Here is a 9,906-nt window from a genome sequence, read left to right as displayed (position 1 = left end):
ACATTGAAATAAAATAGTCAAGAGTGAATCATTGACTAATGCCCTTGGCGTAACTTTGAAGGATGAGGGCGAAGAGCATAATACCAAGTCAGTCTAGAGATTTCAACTACACTAGTATGTTAACATCTGCCCACTGAAACTGGAGAGCTCATATAAATTACCCCTTAACAGAATACTGATAAACTTAAACGGTCAAGTAAGGCTACCACTTCACTGTTTACGAGTGAACAAGTAAAGCAATTAGATAACACAGAACGTACAGATTCAATGTTAAGCCTGTGCTTTGAACCAACTATACCAGCGTCCACACCCCTCACTGTACCAGGAAAAACATTACAGTTTCACCACACTGGCTTATGCCGTCTGTCACTCCGAACAGCAATAGTAGCAATTAATACACCTCCCTTGCTCGGAATGTATGACATCACCAAAATACAGATAAAGCTTTAACCAAACACAATAACACGTGCTTGCTTAAACAGCACTAAACAGAGGGGACCTTTTGGTTGGCAAGACAACAGTTTCTGGTCATGGTGCCGATACTTGGAAAGCAAGGATCAGTATAATATGCGTACCAAAAACCTGACGAGCAACTCTCACCAAATGTTTTATGAAATCCTTTACAGATCCACATCAGGGCCGCACGACTCGGTTCGGGTAATGAGGCCGAGTCCAGTCCCCACACTACAAGCCAGGTTCGGCCTTGCAAACGTGTCAAACACACCACAACCTCTACGTCGTGCACCGGCCTGCCCAACCACGCTCGCCTCCGATTCTCGCACGCCGCGCGGCTATCCGGCTGTCCCTCTCTAGCGCCACACGCCTGTCGCGGCCAAAAGCCACGTCAAACGGGCGAGCCCAAAGATCGCACCATGCTGACCTGATCGATCAATCGATACGAGCCGGCAGGATCACACCCGTTCGTACTGTTACGGATTTATGGACAGCCCTGCAGGATTCATGATGTCAATTCCCTCCAGCACTATTTCAGACATTATTTAAGTCGATGTCACGTCGTGTTGCGGCACTGTTGCGTTCTCATGGGGGCCCTACACGATATTGGCAGACGTACCAGTTTCTTTGGCTCTTCAGTGTATTTTTACGTAACGAACTGGCGATACCTTCAAACGAACAATAATTTCAATCAACGCAAGATGTAAGGAAGTATAACAACTATGCTAATGTCCCTGTCTGAAATTTGCACGGCGTTTTCAGCAGCAAACGAGCTTGGGAAGGGTGACGTGAGAGACGGGTGGAGCGGGGGAGGGCTGGGGAGGACTTTTGTCTCTTTTTAGTGCGAGCCGGCGGGGGTCTGCACTCCGCCGACTGCGGACGCAACTGGTGCATCAATCATGAAGGCGAGACGTAATCTTTATAAATGTTGGGGCCGGCGCCACAATGGCCGCCCCCGCACACCACCGCATTAGACTCGCGCTCGTCCGCCTCGCCTCCGCGCCCGAAACAAAAGCGCGCCGCCGACCCTCGGCCGGCCGCTTAACAGGTATTGTGTGCTGCGCTGCACCGCGGGGGACCGGCAGTCGCGAGCCCGCGAAATGCCACACACAGGCCCAGCTCGAATTAGTGCCGATGCACATACCGCAAATTCACCTGCCGAGAGAGTTACGAAAATCATTGCTATCCGCCAACTGTGTTAAGTATAAGAATTGCAAACAGTATGTAGCCAAATACACCCGCAGACACATCAGACATCTACATACAGTATATTTCTGTACTGTGCAAGGTGCCTTTTGATGTATGGTCGAGAATACTTTGGGTAGCACGCTCGCTTCTCCTTTACCTTGCAAGGTGTCAGGCAAATTCAACTTCTTCTATGAAAATCCTGACATGATAGCGAATCCGGCAATATGTCACATAGTTCCGAATAAATCCTGACATTAAATTAACCAAAGTAATACGATCAACGAGGGAGCAAATGGAAAACTACAGACTAACACAAAAACGCTTAAATGCATGTCATACCTTCCCACCGTGAAACAGACGCAGTTTCGAGGGGAGAAACGAGACCAGAAGCCGAGAACAGAGCCGTATAGGCTAGAAGGCCCTACGATAAGGAACACCCACATCGCCGGCCGACAGACAAGAGCACCCCCGAGCCCATGTTAAAAGATAGAGCCCTCCAGAAGAACAGTATAGATCTTACGATAACACTAAAAGGGCCACACCAGCTGCACGTTTTAGCGTGAGACTATACGCGTCTATGTTACGTAGCAAACATTATCACCATTGCCCCACCATTAAAAAGTATAACGTTTCTCATTGGATGGACAGAATTTTTGTAGATGGAGCTTAAGGTTGACATTGGGACCCTGATTGGTCAGTTGAAAACACAGCCAGATACCTTTTCTTAAACCAACTTCGGCAAATTGTAGTAGGAGAAGTTCGATAGAGTTGCTACCGAGACGGCGAGGTGTGTGAAGCTGCGCCGCCCGTCGCCGCTGACGCTGCCTAACCACCGACAAGATAATGAACGCACGCGATGTTGCATAAGAGCGCATAAGGCTTCACTCAGAACTACAGAAGTCTCATCTGTTACATCCCCTTTTTGCGTAATACTAGCCTCGATCGTCAATTAAACTTCGTGGTATTCACATTTGCTACTTGAAGTTAAAATCTGAAACGCGATTATTTTTCTGTTATATAATTGTTGAGAAGCCACATCAGCCACTGTAATTTACGAAAAGTTAAATAAATAATTGAAGATAATTGAGGGTCACTACAGACAACTTTTGATAGTTCTCTCTTTTATGAAACTTAATTTAAACCTAGAGTATAGATGTGATATGGATATGTCATCCTTCGATCCATTATAGAACTTGGAAACCCATTCAGGGAATATTCGTTCACATTTTTGTTGCACGCAGTTGGTTTTTATCATCCTGTATTAAAATGTTTCCTTTTATCAATAGTGCAATTTATAAACAATGTTTTGTGAGTAGAATAAAAATTGCAGTGGTAACCTTTACTGCTGTTTCGACGTTATTTTACATGCTAACTAGGAAGAGGAAAGCCTTGAACCCCTTCCACTAAACTTAGTTAGTATTAGGATTCTTCTAAGGGGAGTGCAGTGGAGCCGACGCTGAAATCATTAAGTATTTCATTATATCATCGCTAGTCTCACTGAACTCTTCTGAACTCTACGTGTCATGTGTGGTCTGGCGTCTCATTACCAGCAATAGGTCCCAGGTTCAAACTAGTCAATTCCCTAAAAAACGCTGGAAGAAGGATTGTTGGTAAGCCCCCTCCGTGTGAGCTTGAGTCTCACCGATTCTACCTTCACAGTTTTTTTTCGTGACATACGAGGTGTTGAGAAAAGTAATGAAACTGACAACGCTGGAGTGATCTGGCAGCGTTGTGTTGTTCTCCTTGTGTAGACCTGTGTGTTCATCCCTTCCAGATGCTCAGTCCGAGTTGCAGCTCCGTGCAGCCATCACGTGATTTGTGAGAGCTTCATCAGTGATGTAGTTACGCATATGAAACAGCGGTATTCCGAACTATGATACGAAATCAAGTTTCATGTTATATTTGTGCAGCCGTGTGTGTGTCTGTCCCTTTAAAAGTTGGATAAGACCTATGGGAAACTATCCTTATCAAGAGTACAAGTTTTTCGTTGGCACAAATTATTTTTGGAAGGCCAAGAATACGTTGAAGACAAAACTCGGTCAAAGAGACCTTCAACTTCAAAAGCCGACGAAAACGTCGAACACGTGCGTGATCTTGTGAGATTGTTCCTCCAGGACAAACTGTCAACCAATTAGTTTAAAAAAACGTTTTTGAAAGTTTCTGAAAAGTGGCGAATCTAGTGAGAGTGGACATTTCAAACAAGTGGATGCTACACCATGACAACGCCCCATATCACATGGTCACTTCAGTCACGAATTTTCAACCTCAAAAGGCATCCCTGTTCTTCTACAGCTCTCTCCTCCCCCCCCCCCCCTCCCTAGCCCTCTGATCTGAGTTCTTGTGACTTTTCCTTTTCCTGAAATTGAAAAATGTCTAAAAAGGATGTCATTTTTGGACTTCGGTGCCTTTGAATGCTGCTACCAAGACTGGGAACAACGACTCCACCGGTGTATAGCTGCCGAACGGAACTTCTTTGAAGGGGACAATACTGCTGTTTGAAAAGAATAAAATCTTTGGAGGATAAAAACTCTGTCTTGTTACTTTTCTTACAAACCTCGTTTAGGGTGACAATTATTGAACTGTGTGAAAAAAAAACATAAATTAATTACAGACTACGCCGTGCACACACGTTATTAAACATGTGAACCTCTTAACAGGTATTCGTATTTAGGTTATGACATGTTCGACATGCCTGTCATCATTGGCGATGATGTGGCGCACACGAATAGCGAAATTCTGCATGACCAGCGGAAGCGTCGGAACGTCGATGACCTCCTGCCTCCTGAATGACTATATTCAGCTCAGCAATAGTTTTATTGCTGTACACCTTGTCTTTAATATAGCCCGACAAAAAGGATTCGCATTTGTTCAGATCCGGAGAATATGGCGGCCAACCGAGGCCCATGCCAGTGGTCTCTGGGTACCCCAGAGCCGGAATGCAGCCCCCAAATTGCTCCACCAGGACATAACCCTCCTGCTACGATGGGGTCGAGCTCCGTCTTCCATGAACCACATTTTGTGGAAATCAGGGTCACTTTGGATAATGGAGATGAAATCATCAACCGCGCGACTGCTACGGTCGCAGGTTCGAATCCTGCCTTGGGCATGGATGTGTGTGATGTCCTTAGGTTAGTTAGGTTTGAATAGTTCTAAGTTCTAGGGGACTGATGACCACAGATGTTAAGTCCCATAGTGCTCAGAGCCATTTGAACCATTTTGATGAAATCATCTTCCAAAACCTTCACGTACCATTCGGTAGCCACCCTGCCATTAAGGAATATCGCACAGATTATTCCGTGACTGCACATTGCACGCCAGTCACCTGTTGAGAGTGAAGAGACTTCTCCATCGCGAAACGCGGATTCTCAGTCCACGAAATACGCAAATTTTGCATATTGACGAACCCATCCAAATGAAAGTGGGCTTATAGCCCCATCGTGCTCCGCGGTCAACCGTGCAGTTTGAACGTCCTAACGCAAACCGTTCAGAAGTTATGACGAGTTTGTTCCATATAGTTCAATAACTGTCGCCCTGTATATGTGGGAGGAAGCAGTATACGGGTCGACTCTTCCAGTAACACACGCTCTCGGAAGTTTAAAAGAAAGTCAACACGCTGATGCACAACGCACTTCTCGTAGTACTTGCCACTAGAGTTGGATGAGCCTCGCCTTAAAGCTTTCGCGCTTTCCAAACGAACCTTTGATGAAATGCGCAGCTCTCCTTTGGATCTCATCCACCCTTCTGTCAATCCTATCACGTAATTGGCCGACGCTGACCAGCAAAACTCAGGTATCGATCGAACGTCGCTTTTCTAAGCTGCATCCTTCGGAGGTGGACTAAACTTGGTCAGTATTCTTCCAGTGAAGCCCAGTTTGACACTTGCCTTTCCTACGATTAGTTTTATACGGTTGTTCCACTTGAGATGGCGCTATAAGTGTAGTCGTAGATATGACTGCTTCCAAATATTGCCATCGTACAGTAACGGGTCTTTCCGTCTATTTATGCACAGTAGGTTACGTTTGTTAATGCTTTGGCTTAACTGTCAATCTTTGCACCAAACATCGATCCTCCACAACTGCAGTTTTCTCGCATTGTCATTTCTGTGTTCGTAGAAGTACATCCGCAATCAACCTCATGAGGCTTCCAAAGTTACCCGCTAGATCATTTTTGAAAATATTGTGAACAGAAATGGTTTTGTAACACTATGCCGGGGGACGCCCGATGTTACGTCTGAAGATTGTCCCTGTCACCCTGTCAACAATGAGGTTTTGTGCTCTATTTTCCAGGAAACCTTCAATCCACACATATTATAAAAATCTACGTATGTATGTGCGCATGTACGTTACAGATTTCCTCCTAAACTACTGGACGTATTTCAACCAAATTTGGTAGGCCTGTCACTGATTGTCTGAAAAGAATCGATATGGGGTAAGAACCACCTACCTATGAAATGGGTGGTGTTTGGAGTGAGATAGTAATGTAGGGCACGACATGCGAGAAACCATTCTTTACTCAGACAGTATTTGGTAATGGGAACACCTAGTGACCTGCGACAAACTTGACTCGTAATTTCAAACCTTTACGAAACATTTTCTCGCCGCGGGCTCCCACAAAATGTGATCGCTATAGATTTTGCAGACAGTATTCACATCTACCGAAGAATTTATGGGAAAAATTATATCATTATGCGACACACAGTTCAGAAGTTACGATTTTATAAACTCTGAGAAGCATGAACAACTGCTCAACATACATGACGTTTCTGTTTATTGCTTCTTTCCTACCATCTCTAGTAGCAACACATTACGCAGACAATATGTACACACGATGCTGAAAGTACCTACAAAATTATATCACTGAACGATACGCAGTTCAGAAGATACTACGTCATAAGCGTTGAGCACTGTGAAAACGGAAGTGCAAGGTGAAATTCGCTACGGATACAGGTGAATCATGTGTACAAATTGTGTAAAAGATGTTAAGTATGTGTGACGTGGGCATACACGGACGGGGTCATGGGCCCAAATCTGCTAAATCCTCGCCTCGACATCAACCAAACTTGGTGCACATCCTACTTACTGTTTGGAAAGCAATACTGTGCGCGTAAAAAGCAGCAACCTCCCATTGCAATAGGGATGATAACGTCGAGAGAAGTGAGTGGAGGAAATGAGCAGACAAAGAGAGGCAGGAGAAGATCGACAGAAAGTGAAGAGGAGAACATGGACAGAGAGTGGGAAGAAGAGAAAATGGGCAGAGAAACGGAAGAGAAGGAGATGGACAGACAAAGAAAGAGCAAGAGATGGACAGAGAGAGGAACAAGGAAGAGATGGACAGAGAGAGGGGTAAGGAGGAGAACCACAGAAACAGGTGGAGGAAGAAATGAAGATAAATGGATAGATAAGTGGACAGGACAGACAAAGAGAGATGACGAGATTGACAGAGTGAGGTGGGAGGAGGAAATTAATAGAGAGATGGGGAGAGGAACTAGTAGAAGGAGGAACTAATACATACATGAGAAACACGGCTACTCAGGTAGTTCTGTGATAAAGATGGTCTCACATTCCCTGCGTTCGTATTTTGTTCGTCAAGTGAAAATGTGGAACTCTTTCCAACACCGTCCGGAAGTGAAAACATACAGCATCGACCTGAGTGCCGGTATTTGATGCCGTCTTGGCCTCGTGGACAATCAGAATGAGTCAGATTTCATACGATCCGAGTTTGCAAAATTAATTTTGATTTCTGTAGAGATTTTTTATCTTCAGAATGATCGAAATACACTATTATAAGACGTGATCCGAAGTTATGGAACAGGCTGACGGCAGCAATATAGACCTACAGCTTTGGCGGCCAGCTCACCGATTCGTCTTGGAAACGGGATTGACCAGCACATGCCTCCATACGCTATAAACGCTTCATTCCTCCACCAATCAATGGCCGACTACTGGTAAAACAGGAATAAGTTATCTCGCAAACTTTATGTAGAACTGCCTACACATCAAACCAAGTAAAGATGGCGTTTCTGTGAAGAAACTTCTTAATTGACGTTCCGTCCCACGGTCATTATTTCGAAATCTGTCATTCTGTACAATCATCTTCAGCGCAGAATTTTGGGGAAAATAAATATCGTGAATTGTAAAGCTCCCAAGACAAGTTGCTTTATTCTGCGCTATTTCTTACTTCACCGTTGTGTTCCCGGTAGTAACAAGCGTCCTATACGTTGCAGCAGACCATGTAAGCCAGTGCGGTCCATGTAGAATCAATGACACGTTGAGTGGCATAACACAGCATTTAGTCTTTTTATTTATGTAATACACTACTGGCCATTAAAATTGCTACACCAAGAAGAAATGCACATGATAAACGGGTATTCATTGGACAAATATATTATACTAGAACTGACATGTGATTACGTTTTCACGCAATTTGGGTGCATAGATCCTGAGAAATCAGTACCCAGAACAACCACCTCTACCCGCAATAAAGGCCTTGATACGCCTGGGCATTGAGTCAAATAGACCTTGGATGCCATGTACAGGCACAGCTACCCATGCAGCTCCAACACGATACCACAGTTCATCAAGAGTAGTGACTGGAGTATTGTGACGAGCCAGTTGCTCGGCCACCATTGGCCAGACGTTTTCAATTGGTGAAAGATCTGGAGAATGTGCTGGCTATGGCTGCAATCGAACATTTTCTGTATCCAGAAAGGCCCGTACAGGACCTGCAACATGCGGTCGTGCATTATCCTGCCGAAATGTAGGGTTTCGCAGGGATCGAATGAAGGGTAGAGCCACGGGTCGTAACACATCTGAAATGTAACGTCCACTGTTCAAAGTGCCGTCAATGCGAACAAGAGGTGACCGAGACGTGTAAACAATGGCACCCCATACCATCACGCCGGGTGAAACACCAGTATGGCGATGACGAATACACGCTTCCAATGTGCGTTCACCGCGATGTCGCCAAACGCGGATGCGACCATCATGGTGCTGTAAACAGAACTTGAATTCTTCCGAAAAAATGACGTTTACCATTCGTGCACCCAGGTTCGTCGTTGAGTACACCATCGCAGGCGCTCCTGTCTGTGATGCAGCGTCAAGGGTAACCGCAGCCATCGTCTCCGAGTTGATGCTCCATGCTGCTGCAAATGTCGTCGAACTGTTGGTGCAGATGGTTGTTGTCTTGCAAACGTCCCCATCTGCTGACTCGGGGATCGAGACGTGGCTGCACGATCCGTTACAGCCATGCGGATAAGATGCCTGTCATCTCGACTGCTAGTGATACGAGGCCGTTGGGATCGAGCACGGCGTTCCGTCTTACCCTCCTGAACCCACCGATACCATATTCTGCTAACATTCATTGGATCTCGACCAACGCGATCAGCAATGTCGTGATACGATAAACCGCAATCGCGATAGGCTACAATCCGACCTTTATCAAAGTCGGAAACGTGATGGTACGCATTTCTCCTCCTTACACGAGGCACCACAACAACGTTTCACCAGGCAACGCCGGCCAACTGCTGTTTGTGTATGAGAAATCGGTTGGAAACTTCCCTCGTGTCAGCACGTTGTAGGTGTCGCCACCGGCGCCAACCTTGTGTGAATGCTCTGAAAAGCTAATCATTTGCATATCACAGCATGTTCTTCCTGTCGGTTAAATTTCGCGTCTGTAGCACGTCATCTTCTTGGTGTAGCAATTCTAATGGCCAGTAGTGTAGTTTAAAGATTCCTACATTTTGAAAACTTATCAGTCTTGCGACTGGTTCGACGATAAAATCAATCTTTTGCTTTGATTCTTGAGTTTCTCCCGGCGTATTTGATAATCAAAATATCCTCGTGTGTACTGCCGGTCTACAGTGTCCAACGGGCACAATATTTCGACGAGCATACATGTCGCCATCATCAGGTAAACTGACGGACTGAGCCGTCAGTCCGTCAGTTCAACTGATAATGGCGACATGTACGATCGCCGAATCATTGTGCCCGTTGGACACTGTAGACCGGCAGTACACCCGTGGCTATTTTGATAATCTTTTGCTTTCTTGTGCTAATGTTTCCTACTCTACGTAACCATTCCATCCAATATCAACTATAATTTGTTTTCAATTTAATATTCTCTTAGTCAGGCCCTAACATTTTCTCCCTTCTATCTCTCTCGAACCTCCGCCGGGACCAGCCGCACAGTCCGTGACTGCAGCGCACCAGACCGCTCGGCTAATCCCGCGCGGCAGAAATGAAACTGTTATTGAATGAAAATAATTAC

The sequence above is a fragment of the Schistocerca americana genome, chromosome 5 (genome assembly GCF_021461395.2).
Source record: "Schistocerca americana isolate TAMUIC-IGC-003095 chromosome 5, iqSchAmer2.1, whole genome shotgun sequence".
Taxonomy (NCBI): Eukaryota; Metazoa; Arthropoda; class Insecta; order Orthoptera; family Acrididae; genus Schistocerca; species Schistocerca americana.
The sequence above is the reverse complement of the archived record's forward strand: the minus strand, read 5'-3'. Positions refer to the sequence as shown.